The following is a 21,448-nucleotide window of genomic DNA, read 5'->3' on the forward strand; positions in this document are numbered from 1 at the left end:
ACTCACAGTTTCACAATCTCAATTGTCTAGTGCCTCCTCCTTCCCAACCAAGGACTTTTAGCCTCTGATGGAATATTTCCAGGGATGGGGAGTTCACATTCTCCAGGAAAGGATCTCCCATGACAGAAGAGCTGAGCATTAGAAGGTTCTTCTGGGCTTGCAGCTGAAAATTTCCTTCCATGAATAAAAGAGGACACACTGCCAAATTCCAAAGCAAACAGTGGGGCCAGTGTTTCAATTGCAAACATGTGGGATGACTGGGGCATCCCATGAGGGTCAGAGAACAGTATTCAGTGGCAGAAGTGACCACTTCCCTATTCACTTGAGTTGGGACCCTCCACTGATGTCTTCTGAATCTAAAAGTCTCTCCCCAGAGAGGGGGGTTTCTACTTCTGGGAAGATGGATTAAACATACTTTTCCCTTTTCCTCCTGCTAAGTACAACTTGATATTATTAAATACAGTTGAAAACAAACCTAAGAAGCATCTTAAAGATGAGAGAAGTAGGCAGATCAGCTAGAGACAATAGAACCAAGGGATGAGATGGTGATGAGTTACATGCGTTTTATTTTTGGCTCATATATCCTACATGTGGAGCTAAAGAAGCCAGCAGCCTGAAAATGCCAAGAGATGCAGGAAAAAAACACCTGCTTTCTCTAGCCAAAGAACCAGAAAAAGAGTAGCCTAGTAAGACAGAAAACTTTTAGACAATAACCACTCTACTCCTGCCACATCAAAGAATCTGTGGCCCCATCCCCTTCCATGCCAGCAAATGCTGAGTGGGAAGCCTAGACTTCCATTCTTGGGAGGCTGTAGTGAGGCATCCTAACAAGCCAGTCAGAATGGTGTCAAAGAAGGATAGATAGAAATCCGAGACTTACATCCCCACTAGACAGTAATGAGGCCAATCACCTCCCCTCCTGCAGTGTTCGACAGAGGAGACCACATGGGGCTTCTAGACTTTTATCCCAAGCCAGCAGTAATGAGAAACCCCTCCACTTCTTCACTGGAGTGGTGTCAGGGGAAGCCTAGTGGAGAGTCAGGACTTCTACCACCTCCCAGTAATAACAAGGCCACCCCCTAGGGTATCAACAGAGACTGAGTTAGGAATCTGTACTTCTACTTTAACCTGGCAGTAATAAGGCAGCAACGCTCCTTCCCCTGCCAGAACTTTGTCAGAGAAAACCAATTAAAACAGGAGGTTTGAATAAAACCCAAAGACTCATAACCTAATACCGTGTTTCCCCGAAAATAAGACCTAGCCAGACCATCAGCTCTAATGTGTCTTTTAGAGCAAAAATTAATATAAGACCCAGTCTTATATAATATCATATAAGGATCTATATTATATTAAGATCGGGACTTACGTTATTTTATATTATATAAGACCCAGTCTTATAATAAAATAAGATTGGTCTTATATTAATTTTTGTTCCAAAAGATGCATTAGAGCTGATGGTCTGGCTAGGTCTTATTTTCGGGGAAACACGATACATACAAAAATGTCCAGATTTCAAGTGAACATCTCTTAACACACCAAGAACCAGAAAAATCACAAACTGGACGGAAAAGATAGAATCAAAATATGTCAACCCCAAGATGAAAAAAATGTTAGAATTGTCTGACAAAGATCTTAAACCAAGCTTTAAAAAAAAAAAAATGCTTCAAAGAGCAACTACAAACATGGTGGAAACAAATTAAAAAATTGGAAAGCCTCAGCAAAGATATAGATGATACAAAAGAGAACCAAATGAAATTTGTAGAACTAAAATAACAATAACCAAAACAAAATGTTCAGTGGATGAGCTCAACAACATAATGGAGGGGACACAGGGGGAAGAAAATCAGTGAACTGCAAGATAGAACAATGAAAATTACTCAATCTGAAAAACCGAGAGAAAATAGATCAAAAGAAAGAAAGAAAGAAAGAAAGAAAGAAGGAAGGAAGGAAGGAAGGAAGGAAGGAAGGAAGGAAGGAAGGAAGGAAGGAAGGAAGGAAGGGAGGGAAAGAAGAAAGGAAGAAAGAAAAGAAAGAAAGCCCATCAGGGACCTGTGAGACCATGACAAAACATCTAACATTCATGTCATTGGAGTCCCAAAGGAAAAAGAAAAAGAGGACAGATATGAAAAAGAATTCAAAGAAATAATAGCTGAAAACTTCCTAAATCTGGCAAAAGATATAAACCTACAGATTCAAGAAGCTAAGGGAACCCCAAACAAGATAAACCCAAAGAATTTGCTTAATGTTTTGTCTTTACTGAAAAAAATTCAGCACCCATTCATGATTTTTTAAAAACTCCCAGGCAAATAGGAACAGTAGGGAATCTCCTCAACTTGATAAAAAAAACATCTACAGAAAGACCTACAGTTAACATTATAATGGTAGAAAGCTGAATGCTTTCCTCCTAAGATTAGGAACAAGTCAAGGATATCCACTCTCACTACTCATATTCAACTTAAGAATATGAAAGGCAGGGCTGGAAGATCAGAAGAGCTAGCCACGGCAATAAGGCAAGAAAAGAAAAGATAAGGCGTATGGATCAGAAAGAAAGAAAGAAAATTGTCCCTATTTGCAGATGACATGATTATCCATGTAGAAAGGCATCTACAAGATAACTCCCACAACTACCGTAATAAGTGAGTTCAGCAAGGTCACAGTATACAAAGTGGATATACAAAAATCACTATTTCTTTTTCCTTTTTGGGGGGAATTAACCCACTTTTTTTTTTTTTTACAGAGCTTTATTAAGATATTTTTACATACCATATAATTCACCCATTTAACATGTACAATGTTTTTTAGTACATCCAGAGTTGTGCAATCTAACCTTGTGATGGTCAGTTTTATGTGTCAACTTGGCTAGGCTACAGTCCCCATTATTCAAATAAACACTAATCTGGATGCTGCTGTGAAGGTAACAAATCATTGTGTTTCTATGTACTAGACTGAAGTCTAACATGTTATACAAAAATTAACACAATAATCCAGACAGCATGATATTGGCATAAAAACAGACACATAGATCAATGGAACAGAACAGGGAGCCCAGAAATAAACTCATGCCTATATGGTCACTTAATCTATAAGATTGGAAGTAAGAATTTACATTGGAGTACAGACTGTCTATTTAATAAATGGTGCTGGGAAAACTGGAAAGGTACATGCAAAAAAATGAAACTGGACCACCTTCTTATGCCATATACAAAAGTAAATTCAAAATGGATTAAAGATTTAAATGTAAGACCCGAAGCCATAAAGATCCTAGAAGAAAATATAGGAAATAAATTTGCAGACATTACCCTTAGTAATATTTTTACTGATATATTTCCTTGGGCGAGGGAAGCAAAAGAAAAAATAAACATGTGGGATTACATCAAACTAAAAGTTTTTTCACAGCAAAGGAAACCTTTAATAAAACAAAAAGGCATCCTACAAGGTGGGAGAAGATATTTGCCAATGATACATCTGATAAGGGGTTAATATCCAAAATTTATATATAAAAAAACTCATACAATTCAATAACAAAAAAAACAAACAACCATATTGAAAATGGGCAGAGGACATGAAGAGACATTTCTCTAAAGAGGATATACAGATGGCCAACAGACATATGAATAAAATGCTTAATGTCACTAATTATTAGAGAAATGCAAATAAAAACCACAATGAGATACCACCTCACCCCTCTCAGAATGGCAATCATCAATAAATCAATAAACAACAGATATTGGCGAGTATGTGGAGAATAGGGAACCCTCATGCACTGTTGGTGAGATTGCAGATTGGTGCAGCCACCATGGAAAACAGTATGGAAGTACCTCAAAAAATTGAAAATGGAACTAGCTTATGACCCAGCAATTCCACTCCTGTGTATCCATCCAAAGAAATCCAAAACATTAATTCAAAAAAATATATATACCCCTATGTTTATTGCAGCACTATTCATAATAGCCAAGATATGGGAACAACTGAAATGCCCATCAATAGACGATTGGATAAAGAAACTGTGGTACATTTATACAATGGAGTATTACTTGGCCATATAAAAGAATGAAATCTTACCATTTGCAACAACATAGATGGATTGTGAGAATATTATGCTAAGTGAAATAAGTCAGACTGAGAAAGACAAATACGATATGATCTCACTTATATGTGGAATCTAAAGAACAGAATAAATGAGCAAACATAACAGTAACAGACTCAGAGATATAGGGGAAAAAACTGCTGGTTACTAGATGGGAGGGGGGAGGGGATGAGGAGAAGGTGAAGGGATTAGAAAGTGTAAATTAGTAGACACAATATAGTCATGGGGATATGAAATACAATGTGGGGAATATAATCAACAATGTTGTAAAGATTATGTAGGGGTGCCCGATGGGCACTGAACTTATCAGGGGGATCACTTCATAGATTGTGTAGATGCAGGACCAATGCATTGTACACCTGAAGCTGAAGTAGAATAATATTGTATTTCAGCTGTAAATATATATATATATATATATATATATATATATATATATATATATACACACACACACACATATATACATATGTATATTCACAGGATGTGGAATATAGCATAATGAAGATAGTCAATGGTATTGTAACAGCTATATAAGATGTCAGAAAGGTAGTAGCTTGGGGGAGGGAGTTAGCACTTTGTGAGGGGTGTAAATGTCTAACTATTATGTTGCTTTGTACACCTAAAGCTAATAAAAAAAAACTTTAAAAAAAATAACACAAACTGGATCGTGGACATGAATGTAAAACATAAAACTATAAAACCTTGGGGGGAAATGTTGGAAATCTAGGGCTAGACAGTGAATTCTTAAACTTAATACCAAAAGCACAGTTCACAAAAGGAAAACTTGATGAATTGGACTTTATCAAAATTAAAAACTTTTGCTGTGTGATAAGCCCTGATGAAAAAGCAAGCTATAGACTGAGAGAAAATATTTGCCAACTGCTTATTCAACAAAGGACTGTATTCAGAATACATAAAGAACTCCCCAAACTGAACAGTATAAAAACAGACAACCCAATTAGACAATGGGCAAAGGCAATGAAGAGTTATGTCACCAAAGAGAGCAAATAGATGGCAAACAGCACATGAAAACATGTTCAATCAATGTCATTGCTCACTAGGAAACACAAATTAAAAAGACAATAAGCTATCACTGCACACATATCAGAGTGGCTAAAATAAACAATAGTGACAATACCAAATGCTGGCAAGGATGCAGAGGAACGGCATCACTCATACATTCCTGGGGGGAATGTAAAATGGCACAGCCACTCTGGAAAAGTTTGGTAGCTTCTTTACAAAGTCAACATTCAACTACCATACAATCCAGCGGTTGTACTCCTCTGCACTTATTCCAGAGAAACGAAGACTTATATTCACACAAAAACCTATACATGATGTTTATAGCAGCTTTATTTACAACAGCCAAAAATTGGAAGCAACTTGGATGTCCTTCAATGTATGAATGATTAGAAACATCTGTACAATGCAATACTACTCAGTGATAAAAAGGGATAAACTATTGATACACACAACAGCTTGGATGGATCTCCAAGAATTATGCTGAGAAAAAAAAAACAATCCCAAAAGATTACATACTGTATGATTGCATTTACATAACGTCCTTAAAATGACAAAATTATAGAAATAAAGAAGAGATGAGTGTTTCCTATGATTAAAGAGGTGATGGGAAAGAGGGAAGTAATGTGGCTGTAAAGGGACAACATGCAGGATCCTGGTAGTCATGGTTACTGTATTCTGAAATCTGAGGGCTGTCATGGTAAAAGGGACATATGTTCTGTGCTGCTCCCTGAGTAATGGCTGGGAAAGCCTGAAAGAAAGTACAGAGAAACATTTTTTTTTTTCCCTTAGAGTTTCACAATGGTGAAATGGATTGTCTAGGGCCATAGCAAGCTCTCAAAGCCAATGGAGATGTTAGAGCCGATGTCCTTTGAAAGGAAAGTTGGGGGCTAGAATCTTTGATAATTTAAAGATTTTCAGAAGAGGAGTTAAACCAGATAACTCTATGGATCCTCGCAGCACCAATGCTGGTTGCAAGAAGCCAGGCTGGAGATCAAGCCTATTAGGAAGTCAGGATCCATGCTACAGGTGGGGGTCTTTACCCAGGGACCACGACAACCTTGAATGTCCAACCTCAGATAATTCCTGGGGTCAAATCCTTGCTTTCTTCACACGCAGATATGTTGAAAACTCTTGAAAGAGGAGGAAACCTCACCTCAGGAGAGCCCAGGGTGCTCTCCCACAAGGACGCAATAAAGTGTCCTGAGTAAAAGACCTCTGTCATCCAAGTGCCAGTAGAGCAAAGCTCTCTGGAGCTCCTCCACACCGCATCAACATATGAGCTAAAGCTACTCAGCTGATCCCATATCCAGCGTACACCACACTGGCCTGAGCAGAGACAACCTTGTAAACACACCGGCAAGCCTCATATGCTGACCTGCCAGCCCAGCTGCCTACCCCTTTCATCCAGCTGGTCTTTACTTTAAGCCTGCAGTCAGCAAACGTTTTCTATAATGGGGCTGATAGTAAATATTTTAGACTTTGTGGGACAAATAGGCTCTGTTATTGCAAATACTCAACTCAAAGTTTGTAGCATGAAAGCAGCCAGACAGCATGCAAATGAATGAACATGACTGTATGCCAATAAAACTTTATGTACAAAAACAGGTGGTGGGTCAGATTTGGCCCGTGGGTCATAGTTTGTTGACCTCTGATGTAAACTCATGACCATCTTAGTTTAACAGGCTGAATTCTCCCTGATTCTGAGTTACTTTCATAGAGTTCTTCCTCTCTGTGCCTCGCCAATTCTTCCAGGACGTTTGGCTCTCTTGGGTCTGACAAACACCAAAGAACCCCTCCTTGGATATCTCCAATCTCCCCATCCCTGCCATGGCACTCTCTGCCTCTTGTTATACTGTCCAAGACACTGAATGCCTTGTGGTTGTCTGTGTTCCCCTCCAGGCCTTTAGTCACACTGTCCCCTCTGCCTGGACTGTCTTTCCCCCTCCTCTTCACCCGCTGTTTCTTCAACCTTTAAGAAGCAGCTCATCCATATGATCTTCTAGAAGGTCTTCTCTGAACCACCCTCCATCACTCTGCACCCCAGGCTGAGCCAGAGGCCCCCACCTTTCCACATCCATAATATTCCACAATTTCCCTGTGGTTTGAAAATTTCTCATTTGTTGGTCTAACACTCTAATTAGGTTGTGGATTCCTGGAAAGCAACAATAGTGACTTAGTTGTTTATGTGTCCCTAGTACCCATTCATGGCTCAGAGTAGGTGTCCAGTAATGTTTGAGAGAACAATCAGTTGGATGAATTAATCACCATGCACAGCCTTGTGCAGGAAGTCACCATGCTCTGCATACACATTTCCTCACCTCCTCATATATTGCCCTGGAATTTTGTGCAATCATTTCCTCATGTCTGACTCTCATTTCCTCCTCACTCCATTTGCATGTCTAATGTTTTCACACTCAGTTCTCTCCTTGGAATATGGAACCTGTGTGCTTCTTCCCCCTTCTTCTCTGGACTTCTGAAGAACCTCACAACTCTGCCACCATAGCACCTTCTTAGAAGTGAGTATTTCTCTAGCAGAGATGATCAAGGGTTTGAGACATTTTATGTCTTGGAATAAATAGGAACTTTTCAAACCTAAAAGCATAATCACCATTAGAAGATGTGCTGTTGGCTCTTAACCAAAGGAGCCTGTGGGTGCCAAGTGGTTGGTAATGTAAGTAGAAGAAAAACACAAGCCCAGAAATCCAAGACAGTAGATAAACATTGTGCCTGCATCCTTCTGTGAACACATTAAAATTACAACTAAACTATAGAACAATCACCCTGGAGAACCACCTGAAGTCTAGCCAAACAGAAGTCATACAACTAAAAGTATAAAGAAGAAGCCATGTTGAGACCAGTAAGAGGGGTAGAGACGCAGAACAGGCCCCAAACCTCCCTGTGGTGGTTGAGAATCAGGAGAGCTATCTCAGCCACAGAGGTTCCCCCTGGAGGAGCAGGAAACCCAGCCCCCCACACCAGCCTCCCCAGCCCAGAGTACTGGTGCCAGGAAGGGGAGCCCCCACAGCATCTGGGGGTGAAAAACAGTGGGGATTATGACCATTCGGGTGGGACAGAATTCTGTGGGGAAACCCAGACGTCCTCTTAAACGGACCATGCGCAGATTCACTCACTTGCAGGCACTCACCTTGAGCTCCAGAGGAGGGACAGGGACTCAGGGGGCCTCGGAGACATATGGGGGGAAGACCGAAGTGTGTGGCTGCAGGGGGAGGATAGTCAGGATTTTCCTGACGAAGGACCCTCTTCCTATGCAGCCGGCAGGCAGCCGCCATCTTTCCTACGTTGAGCCCGCCTCCACAGGCCAACTCTGAATCTGATTGGCCTGGTGAGCTCCCCTGCTCTGCCCTGCTGACTCAGCTGAAACCCCACCCCACCCAACTCGTGCACCGCGGGAGGCACTTTCTCCAAGAGCAGCCTGCCCCTCCCACATTGCACTCTCTCTTGGAAAACTTCCAGAGTCCATGGACCACAGGTGGGCTGCAAATGGCTTCAGTGTGCTCTGAGACTTTTGCTGAGTCACTCCAGCATCAGCACTGGCACCAAACCAGAATCTACATTAACCTGGTGACCACAACTCTTCCCACTCTAGTCATTCCCTGAGACCCTGCCTCACCCAACTCACATACCACATGAGGCTTTATCAGTGACTGAACCTTAAAGGAGCTGGCAGGTGGCAGCAGGCCTCCAGGTGTCCTGGCTTTTTGTGGAGTTGCCCCAGGCCTGATTCTGATGGCAGCTATCCTTGGTTCTCAACCTCTCAGCGTGGCCTCTCCCATGTGCCTCCAGGTTTAGCACAGGCAGTGAACAACCATGGATCACTTTGTAGCTCCTACCAGGTAGGCACTGGGCAGTCACAGGCAATAGTTGACCTGGGCCTGAACTGAAACCCCTTCCAAGAGGCCCCAGAAACAACATACTTGGAGGTTGGTTTCAGACCTTAGCAGCCCTACATAATTAATTAGCCCCACAAGTGGCACAAAGTGTGGTCTCAACAGTCACCAGAGCCCACTGGGGCAAATCCCACTCAGTGGGGTAAACCTCCTGCACAGCAGCTGATTAGCTGTGGATGTGGCCAAATGCCACAGCCAGTCAGCCTCAGGATCAATCCCACCTACTGATGTGCCAATAGCGATCAAGGCTCAACTATAACAGGAGGGCACACACAACCACACATGGGACACTCCTGGAGCACCTGGCTCAGGTGACCAAGGAGACTCTGCCACTGGGCCCCACAGGACACCTACTACATAAGGCCACCCAGTCAAGACTGGGAGACATAGCAGATCTATACAATACATAGAAACAAACACAGAGAGGCAGCCAAAATGAGGAAACAAAGAAATGTGTTCCAAATGAAAGAACAGGGGAAAAATACAGAAAAAGAACTAAACGAAATGGAGGCAAGCAATCTACCAGAGACAGAGTTTAAAACAATGGTTATAAGGATGCTCAAGGAACTTAGTGAGAACTTCAACAAAGAGATTGCAAGCATTAAAAAAGGACACAGAAACTATAAAAAAGAACCAGTCAGAAGTGAAGAATACAGTAACTGAAATGAAGAATGCACTAGATGGAATCACCAGCAGACTAGATGAAGCAGAGGATCAAATCAGTGATTTGGAAAACAAGGTAGCAGAAAACTCCCAATTGGAAGAACAAAAATAAGAAAAGAATGCAAAAAAATGAGGATAGTTTAAGAGACCTCTGAGACAACATCAAGCATAACAACATTCACATCTTAGGGGTACCAGAAGGAGAAGAGAGAAAGCAAGAGATTGAGAATCTATTTGAAGAAATAATGACTGAAAACTTTCCTAACCTGGCAAAGGAAATAGACATACAAATCCAGGAAGTACAGAGAGTTCCAAACAGGATGAACTCAAATAGGCCCACACCTAGACACATTATAATTAAAATGATAAAGTTTAAAGACAAAGAGAAAATCCTAAAAGCAGCAAGAGAAAGGCAACTAGTAACTTATAAGGGAGCTCCCATAAGACTGTCAGCTGATTTCTCAACACAAACTTTGCAGGCCAGAAGGGATTGGCATAAAATATTCAACATAATGATCATAATGAAAAGTAAGGACCTACAACCAAGACTGCTCTACCCAGCAAGGCTATCATAAAAGGACAGATCAAGAGCTTCCCAGACAAGAAAAAAACTAAAGGAGTTCACCACCAATATTACAAGGAATGTTAAATGACTTCTTTAAGATGGAAAAAAAATCAAATTATGAATAATAAAATGGCAATAGCTACATATCTATCAACAATTACTTTCAATGTAAATGGATTAAATGCTCCAATCAAAAGATATAGGAGAGCTGAATGGATAAGAAAACGAGACCCGTACATATGCTGCCTACAAGACACTCACTTCAGACTGAAAGACACACAAAGATAGAAAGTAAAGGGATGGAAATAGATGTTTCATGAAAATGGAAATTAGAAAAAAAAAAAAGCTGGGGTAGCAACACCTATACCAGACAAAATAGACTTTAAAACAAAAGCTATAAAAAGAGAGCAGGCCCAGTGGCTCAGGTGGTTAGAGCACCATGCTCCTAACGCGGAGTCATTGGTTTGATTCCTACATGGGCCAGTGAGCTGAGTGGCGAGAGCTGCTGTGAGCAGTTGACTGACTGCCTCAGCCGGGGGGAGCGCAAGGCTCATAATACCAGCATGGGCCACGGAGCTGTGTCCTACACAACTAGACTGAGAAATAACAGCTTGAACCAGAGTGTGTGTGGCAGGAGGAGGAGGCAGAAGAAGGGGAGGAAAGCTATAAGAAGAGAAAAGAAGGACTCGGTAATCTTACTTCAGGATACTTATCTGAAAAAGCCAAAAATGCTACTTCAAGGGACGTGTGCATCCATATATTCATTGCAGTATTGTTTACAACTGCCAAGATGTGAAAGTAGCCTAGGTGTCTGTCAATGGATGAATGGATAAAGAGGAGGTGGTACATATACACAATGGAATATTGCTCGGCCAGGGATGGGAATGGGTTCTTGCCATCTGTGTTGGCATGGATGGACCTGGAGGGTATTGTGCTGAGTGGAGTATGTCAGACAGAGAAAGACAGAGGTAATGTGATTTCACTTATATGTGGAGTCTAAGAACAAAATTAACAAATAAAACAGAAACAAACTCATAGATACAGAAAACATTTTGATAGTTGCCAGATGGGAGGCGGTTGGGGGTGTGGGTGAAAGAACGGGAAGGGATTAAGAAGTACAAATTGGTTGTTACAAAGTAGTTATGGGAACGTAGGGTATAGCATAAGGAATATAGTCAATAATATTATAATAACTATATATGATGTCAGATGGATACTAGATTTGTTGGGGTGATGATGGGAGGGGCTTGGAGACAGGGTGAAAAAGGTGAAGGGATTAAGAAGTACAAATTGGTAATTACAAAACAGTTATGGGGATGTGAAGTACAGCATAGGGAATATAGTCAATAATATGGTAATAACTATGTATAGTTCTGGGTGGGTATTACACTAGTCAGGGGGAACACTTCTTAAAATTTATGAATGTCTAACTACTATGTTGTACACCTGAAATTAACATATTAATAAAATAATATTGAATATCAAACAAACAAATCAGGGTTAAAAATAATAATAATAATAACAACTATGCCCAGATCCCAGCCAGAAAGGCACAATGCTTAGAGAGTGATGGGGAGAGATAGAAATGATGAGTTTTAACTAGTGGGAAAGCTGAAGACCCTGCCTTCTCCAGCTGTTCCCAGCTGTTGACACTCAAACCAAACATTTGTACATTCAGCCCTGACCAGTCCTTAATGTTCTCCTGAACAAGGATGGGGAGAAGGTTGGGAGTCTCAGCTCTATTAATAGGCAGGGAACAAGGGAGCTCTGGACCTACATGTTCTCATAGACTCATCAACTCTCCCAAGCTCTATCATGTTGACCCAGGCTATCGACTGGGCTTCTGCCTCCATTTCCCTCCCAGAATGTCAGTTCTCTTCTGGAACTGCCTGTGCCCTGAGTCCAGCCTCCAAGGTTATAGTATGGCTCCTGACCTAGCTCTTGTCATCATTTCTTGTGGGGTCTAGGACGCTCTTCCTGCCCTCTCTGCCATCACCACCCATTTGACTATAGCTATGCCAGCACACAGGAGGGTCTCATCGCATGTCCTTTCTGATCCTCTCTAAATCTCACCTCTTCCATGAACAGTGCCTGAGGCCGGATGATTGGGGCCCCTGAGTGCCCAAAGGAAGAGCCTCTATTTCTCTCCCATGAGCTTTCTCCTCTAGAAGAATCTTCTCCCTCACACTGGTGCTCTGAGTTTCCTGGGAAACAATCCAGACTTTGTAGCATCCTCCTTTGGGCAGAGTTTCATCCTCCTTTGGGCCCCAGTTTGCAGCAGTTTAATCTCTCATCTACATTGATCCTCTGCAAAACGACTTCCTTATTATCCACCTTGCAGAGTTTCCACTTGGCAGTCTGAATGGCAAAAGGGCAAAGCATCCGTTAAAACTCCAATGTTCTCTAGTGCAGTGGGAGAGCCAGGGCTTTGGAATAAAACAGACCCAAGGGAGAGACCCAGCTCTGCCATCCTCTAGCTACATGGCCTTGGATGAGTCACTTGGTCTCTGTGAACCTCAGTTTCCCCATTTGTAAAAGAGATGAAAAGAAACCCTGTTGCGGAAGGTCATGGAGAAGACATGACCACTGGTTTGACCTGCGAGCTGGACCCAGGTAATTGGAGGTTCCTCACTCCCTGCCCTGAGCTTGGAATATATGCTCTGCTTGCCTTCCCTGAGCTAGAAGCTGCCCGAGGATACAGCTGTGAGACAGTAATGTGGTGATGAGACCATCTGGACTGGGTACATAACTAAACCCAGTTAAGGCCCCTTGAGACCACAACTGAACCCAGTTAGGAAACTCTACATAAACTTTTAAGATTTGACAGGTGGCTACAGAAAACTACTCATCTTGAGACCACCCAGGACAAGCCTCATAAGTAAGTTCCCTTGTTTATTAAACTTGCCATCTATAATCTGGAGTGGTCTGCCTCTTTCTTTGGGGTTATTGAGAAGACAAAATAACACAATTCGTCTGAGAATTTACAAACTGCTATATAAGTATAAAGCCTATTTTCACTGTTATTGTTTTTCACTGGTTCCCAGGAAGACTGAAGCTGACCTCCTAGGCCTCAGAGAGGCAAAGTTGGGGGCAAAGGATTGAGACATGTCCCTGAATGCTCCCCCTCACTCCACAGCTTACCCTGCAAGGCAAAAGCCCAGATGTCATGGAGGCTCGAAGTGAAAGCCAGGAAATAGAGGCTTATTGCAGTTACAGAAATAAAGATGTAGGATGGTGTGTTCAAAACCTCATTGATTTCAGACCATTCAGACCAGCCTGAAGCCTGGGAAGGGTTGCTTGGTGCCATGTCAGACGTTCAGGCTGTGACTTCCCCCAAGGGGCACACACAGAAGCCACGTGGGACATTGGCTTCTTTGCCCTCTGTCCAAGCACAAAGCAAAGGGGGTTGAAACTTCATGACACGTATGTCATTGTGGGCCTCTCCCCCTCATGTCATTATGACCAAAATGGTTATGATGTGGGATACATAGAGTCAAGTCCTGGGTCCACTTCCTTCTCACCCCCCTCAGCTTCAGATTCTTCCTGTAAAGTGGATACAATTAATTTTACTAACAATTGTCACCCCAATAAATTTTTAAAAATGGAGATAATATCTATCTTCTTGGGGGGTTCTGTGAAGATCAGTGGATACAAATGTGCTTTGTTAAGCACAAAGTGCTACATAAATGTCACTGACTGCACCCCTTCCTCTTTAGGCCACCCGATCAGGCCCAGGTCCTCCTGGTCTCTACCCTTTACCCCCACCTTCAAGGCAGGAGTGGATCCGATAGATGCACTGAAACCAAAAATCAACCACAGCAATGTGTTTGCCTCTCAGAGGAATATGCATTAAAAGTGCTCTTTCTGAGAAGAAAAGAGACAGAGCCCTTCCATGACAGAATTTCAGGCAAAATAAGCAGGTGCAAGAATCCTGGGCGGGGGTGGGGGGTATTGGGTTCCTTGTCTCTGAGTCCTACTAGAACAAAGGCTGATCCTTGGGGGAAATTGTTGCAGGGTGCCTGGAGGTTGAATCAGAAAATATATCAGGATCTGGGCAGGCTCTTCCATTCGCTTTCCACCACCCTCTGATTCCCCTTCCCCAGTCCCCAAGACTCCCAGAGCTGGACGACCAGAACTTTTCTCCCTGTTAAACTCCCTGTTTGCATGTCTATTCCTTGTTGGCTAAGGAATCTCTGCCACTAAAGTGGAGACTGAAGACAGCTCAGCCAGGACCTAGAAACAGCCCAATCGTAGAGAATTAAGGTGGTTTTTTTTGAGTCCATCTGAATGGCTCTTTCCTGCGTACTTACTGACATTTGGGTAAAAAGCAGTCATGGCTTAAAGCCCAGATTGCCCAGATTCAATCCTTAGCTCAATTTATTAACTTGAGCTAGTTGCTTTTTCTGTGTGGCCAGTTATCTCATCTCAAAAAAAGGACATAAGAATTATATACTAAATGAAAATGATCAAGTCAGTTAATATAACAAAAGTCCTTAGAATAGTGCTTGCTATGAAGTAAGTGCTGCATGTTTGCAGCAGCTGTTTGTTGTGTTATTGTTGCCATGCTATTGATGTTAAAGTAGCAGATTAAAACGCAGATTGAACTTAAAGTCCCCAGCACCCCCAACATATGTGTTTTAATAAGCCCTTCAGGTAATTCTGATGCACAGTAAAGTTTTAAATCAGTGGGCTAGAGGGGTACACAAATAGCACCCAGAAAAAAAGTGCAGGTACTTTTAACTGATGAAAAAAATGTGCATGTGCAACCTCACTTACTCTAAGAGAAATGAACATTAAAATTATATTGAGATATCATTTCTCATCATCCGACTGGCAAAAATTCAAAAGTTTGACAACAAATTCTGTTGGTGACTCTGTGGAGAAACAGGCATTCTTATACACCCCTGGTAGGAATGCAAAAAGGTTACATTTGGCAATATCTAGCAAAGTTACATATTCATTCACCTTTTAAGCCGTAAGTCCACATCTAGGAGTCTATTCTAAAGGAACACTGGCAAAATATGAAGGGGAAAAATGAATGAGTGACACTATTCATTGTAGGAGTATCTGTAAAAGCAAAAGATTAGAAACCACTCAAATATCAAGAGGGGACTGGTTGAATAAACTATGGTACATCAGTACAAAGAAGTACTAGGCATCCATGAAAAGGAATGAAGAAGATCGCAACTACTGTGGAGTGAGCACTAAGATATCAGATTAAATGAAAAAAACAAGTTGGAACAAAGTGTGTAGGATTATTTTACCATTTGTCTAAGAAAGAGTTGTTCACTTATTTTGTTCTTTAGATTCCACATATAAGTAAGATCATATGGTATTTGTCTTTCTCAGTCTGATTTAGTTCACTTAGCATAATACACTCTAGGTCCATCCATGTTGTCCCAAATGGTAAGATTCCATTCTTTTTATGGCCAAGTGATATCCCATTGTTTATATGTATATATGTTCCACTTCTTCTTTATCCAATTGTCTACTGATGGGCACTAATTTGAAAAGATATATGCACCCCTCTGTTCATTGCAGCACTATTTACAATAGTCAAGATGTGGAAGAATAATATATATTCTTAATATAATCAAAGTCCTTAGAATAATGCATATATATGTATATGATGCATACATATTTTAAAATCTACACAATGCAAGGGTATCTTGAACTCGTTATGCCCCATGCTACCTTTTCACAGTGCATGTATTAGCTCCACGCAGCCATTGCTGCAGCAACTAGCTGTGCACAGCTGTAACCTGTCATAGCCTTTGGCCAAGCTGCATTGCATATCTCTTGCATTTTCCTCTGAGATATGCTGGCCACTGCTGACAATAACTTTGGTTCATAAGCACACCTGGAAGTTCCAGGGAATTAACACCCGCTGGGACAATCCTTGACCAATAGGGAACAACAGCACACAAGCCGTGGATCAATACTCCCATCTTCCGTGTCTTGAGCAGACAATTCTGAAGCACGTTCTACATGGTACCTCAGAAGGTCCTCTGTGGCTTGAGCCCCAGTTGCCCGTTGTAGTTGTCAGCTCAACAACACATGTTTAGATTGATCTTCCTTCCATCTGTTTCCCTCTTCCCCTATCTCTCATTACTGCCCCCTGGGGTCACTGCAAAATTTAATTACCTATACACACTCATTGTCTCATAGTCTGCTTTCTGGAAAAACCCATACTAAGGCAAAAAATAAACCATAAAAAAATGTTAATGATTACTTATAGGAATGAAACAGAATAAGATAGAGAGAATAGAAATAGAAACTAGATTTTATGACTATATCTTACATTTTAGACTTGGCTGTTGATACATTTAATTATTTCACATAATTATAAAACAAAATTAAACTTGAAAAATTAATTTCTAAAACTGAAAGTTAAATGAAACAAACAAACCTAAATGTGTATACTGTTGGATGCATAATCACACAGAGAACTACTCCAAGTGATTTTAAAACATAATTTAACTGCAATTTCCTAATGCAATCAAACCTAAAACAAAAGAAATGGGAAAATAATCTTAACATGTTTTCAGTAGTCATGTTCTTAGTGGTAGGGTTGCTCCTGCTATTCTGAGACTATTATATGTGAAGTCGGGATAAAGCAATAATTACACTGATATCACTGGAGAGCCTGTATTTTCAATATGAGTGAAAGGAGATACAGATATAAGATTGATGAGACATTTTTTAAGTCCATAATGTTTCATTTGAGTTAGAAGTATCAGTAAAAAAAAAAGTCTCATCGTTTAGTTAATGTGTAAAAATACATATTTTCCAGTTTCATCCCTTGATAAGGCCTAGAAATGATTAGAAATAATAATTAGAAACAGTATTAAACCTGTTCAAAAACCCTATCACCCAAACTGTGGCCAATTAAAACCATTTCCCACTTTAAAAAGAAAATGGAAAACAAAAGCAAGGCTCATTGGAGAAATGGCTGATTCCAGGTTGGGGCAAGAAATGTACAGGATGAGTGTGGAACATTTTGCCATAGCAGAAAGAAAAGAAGTTATCAAAGACCAGTAGGCTTGTGTCAAAAGGTCTGGAAAGACCACTTGAAGAAGTTCCTCCTGGTCGGCCAATGATGGGATGATATGAACACCAATAAGGATAAACACTACAATGGATTGAAATGCAGCAAACAGGATTACAAGTTGCAAATTGGTAAATCGAGGGAAAGAATCTAGTATTTTCCTGCCTTTTCTATGTGACTGTATGTCAGGATAATTAAACAGTTCCTGAGGAGAAATTTCTCTCTATAGAAGCTTTCTAATTTAATAAAGAACTGATAGAGGTAGAATATCACCATTTTGCAACCCTTGATGAATGAATGGATCCAATCACTGATTATCAATAGCTGTAACATCACCAAGCAAGACAATTAGATACCATGTACTTCCTGATGGACCACCTATAGTCTTGTCAAAATCACACCTGCATCTAATCAAATCTCTAGGTCTATCTATCGAGGAGACAGAAGAATGTGTTAAATGACACCACAAAGAGAAAAGCAGCAAAATTCAGAGTGTGGAAAATGCTACAGGACAAAAAGCTCGGCTTCCTCAAAAAGTACTTAAAAAAGTAAGGGACCCTACAGATGAAAAGAGACTTAAGAGACATATCAAGCAATTGCAATGTATAGACTTTATTTAGATTCCAATGAGGGCTGCATGCAAGTCAAAGCCAGGACTCTGCTTAGACCATGCTCCATGCTTCAGCTGAGATCAGGACTTCCCATCCTAGGGAACCAATAGAGGTCTATTGGAGGGACATCCTGAAATGAGGGCGATGGCCCATATTCATGTTCCCTGGACCTTTAATCCACTATCTCTCCCTTCTACCACACCCACCAGCCCTCTCTCACTGCACATGGCATCAGTGCTGAATTGTGTGTCCTGCTCCTTGGCCTTTATTTCTTTGTTCCCTTGTTTACAAACCTCATTGTTCATTGTCCTGTTTCTGACTTCATCCATCTCTCCAAAAGTGACGCTCAACACTGCTCATCCACTGTGTCCTGGGTTCCTCACCCCACCCCCTACCCAGGTCCTCCCTCCAAACATGCGGCCGCACACTGCCTTGAGTAAGTGGCACTCCACTGCCCATCGCAGTCTTCACACTCTATTTCACTGCTCTTGGTGGCCCCTGTGTGCCACCAAGACAGTCCACATGCTGTCCTAACTGCACCCATCCACGCTATGCCCAGCCATCTTTCAGGGACTGATAGAATGTCCGAGTGAGAAAGGGCCTCTTTTGCTGATGGGTATTAATTGTGGGCCTCCAAGGGAGCCTCATTCCAAGGAGTCTAACAGAGAAAGGTTCCACACTGTGCCCACCAGGGTAAGACTGGGGCCTAGCTATCAGAAATCAAGAACGAGCTGGACAATGAGTTTCCCCTCCCACATTTAGAGTGTTAGACAGAGTGCTAACAACTCCCTTGAATTATCTTTCAATCCGTGTTTGCTTTCTTGGTGGGGTCACAGCAGCAACTTCGGCCTCTAACCCTTTGCAGGACTCAGGACCGAGGCTTCAGGGATGGGATGGGAATCCCACCTGGGGGCCTTAAGATCCAGTGGGTCATCCGGCTCCAGAATGAAGACTTAAAAGGGCCTCCTCAGAGCTAAGCAGAGACAACCAGTCCCTGACTGAACATAAGCAGTTTTGAGACTAGCTAGATGCCTTATACACTTGCATTCTGCTTCTCACTTTTAAAGAGCAAGAGATAAAAGTAACTAAATAATTAATATTAGAAAATATGATAAGGCAAGCCAAAAAACGGCGGGGAGAATAAAAGTGAAAGTATTCTTCTCGGAGAAAAACACAAACATAAACAAAGCAATAAAAAAAGCAAGTCAGCTTTCCCACCCTTCCTCCTGCAATGATACTCTGCAAAGCTTCTGTCCCCTGAACGGTATATAATTCTGACAAAGCTGAGGGAAAAGTGTTTCTGCCCCCATTTTACTGATTAAGTGCTGAAGCCTGAGGAGGTCACGTGGCTTACCTAGAGCTATCCAGCAAAACGGGAAGGATCCAGGAGGTGAACTCTAGTCTGTCTGGCTCCAAAGTTTGTGGTCTTTATCCAACATATTGCTGCCTCCAATCCAAGTCAGAATGTCTAATTCTCTCTTCCCACAAGAGCTTCCAGTTTCAAAAACAACCTTTGACTCCCCACCTCTGCCCTCCCCCCAGAAACTCTGTAACCCAGTACCCCAGTCCCTTTGTCAGTCAGTATGACATAGTGTCACCTCTCTGCCTCTTTTTCCCCTGAATGTGTTCCAGTTTGTCCAGATCCCCTTCACATGTGAGGCCCAGCAGGGGACAGAGTTCCAGATCCGGACTGATGAGCTGACTAAAGCAAAGCCTTCAGGGCTTGTCTCCCCCTTTGACCTGGAATCGAAGCAGGTGGTAGCACAGTTTAGGATTCAGGAGCTCTGCTGACAGCCATGGCACAAGGACTGGCTCGCTCAGCCAGAGCTCTCGGAGCTTTGTACCTTCGCCTCCGCAAAGCCAGCTCTCCTCTTCCCATACGGAACTATTTGTTGTTTTGAACTTCAATTCAGGATTTTCTCATTATTGATTTCAACTCCATTCAACACACACCCACTGAGCTAGGCACAAGTGTTGGTTGCTGGGGAGCCGAGGACACAAGGCCCTACTGATCCCCATACTGCTATTTTCCAGCCTCAGCTCAGCTCAGAGCTCCTCGGGGCCCCCCCGACCCCACGTCATTCCTCAGGAGAGCTTGGTACCTGCTGCGCTCTTCTCCCATCCATTGCCCAGACCTTCCTCAAGAGCAGAGCCACGCCTTGGAAACCGCCAGCGCCCTGGAGTGGATCATAGCTATGCCAAGCAGGGTATTTTTGTTAGTGAGTGAACAGCTGCCAAGAACATTTCAAGAGATGATTTACTGCTTCTCTGAGGGTTGTTTACACCAGAGCTCTCTGTTCCTGTCGGAGCCTGTGCCTCCCATGAAAAAGCTGTCACAATTTGTGATCTGAGGGGAGCCTGTCAGCCAGAAGGAAGAAACCGGGTATAATTTTTCCCACACAGGAAACAATGCAATGTTTTCTCACTTGTCCAGGACATGTTCCCCTGGCCTGGAAATGGGTACAGAAGCACAAGTGGCATTAGATGATCCGGGCCTAGATCCTACCCCACTTAGAGGTTATCTGTAGTTTGAGGTACTATTTCACGTAACCTGTGTCCTCTGGCAAGCTGATCATCCCTGAGCTGAATTAGGAAATACTTAATCCTCTAAAGCCACGAGACCATAGTATCATTCTATTCCTTTCTTATTAGTCAACACAAAATTTGAGTTTTAGCGAAAATGACTTGGGACTTGGCATGGTGTAAATGGCGGCCATCTGATACTGTGACAAGAGGTCTAAGCTGGGAGCCAGAAGACCTAGGTCTGGGTTCAAACTCTACCACTTGACTGACTATGTGACCTTAGGCAAGTGATTCACACTCTCTGGGACTCAGTTTCCTCATCTGCCACAGTGAGACGGTTAACATACCGGCTCTTCAAAGGCATTTCAGATTGTAATGTTATGTAGTATTATGGGTTTATGAGCGTGGGTATGGAGCCAGAGTGCCTGGGTTTATACCCCAGTTCTGCCATTTACCAGCTATATGACCTTAGCCAAGTTACTTAAGTTCTTTACACCTCAGTTTCTTCATCTATAAAATGGGGATAATACTAGGACTTATCTCATAGGATTCTTAAGAGAATTAAATGAGCACATAATGTGCTGAAAACAATGCCTGGCACACAGTAAAGTCTCAATAGTTGGTGGTGGTGCTCTTGTTATTGTTTTTATTATAATCACCAGCCCGAGCCTAGCCTTAACTATCAATATTAAAACCAGCTGCTTTTGAGACAGTCAATGAAACGTAGGTTTTGTGCCTTCAAATGTTCCTCTTACAGAGATTATCTGCAGTTTGATATCCCTCAGAACAAGAATGGGGGAGGCACCCACCGCCCCGCCAATCCCCAGAATGAACAGGGAACCTCGATTCCAAGTGGGGCTTCAATCACCTGAAACTGTTTTGTACGCAGGACCCAGGATAGCTCTCTTTCCTGCAGCACAGCCCATACTCCTCTTAGTCATCAAAGATGGGTAAAGGAAGAGGGCAAGAAGCTCTGAGGCATTCTACTGAAACGATTTTTTCTGGGGCCAGATGGGCAGC

This window comes from Rhinolophus hipposideros, assembly GCF_964194185.1.
Source record: "Rhinolophus hipposideros genome assembly, chromosome: 10".
Taxonomy (NCBI): Eukaryota; Metazoa; Chordata; class Mammalia; order Chiroptera; family Rhinolophidae; genus Rhinolophus; species Rhinolophus hipposideros.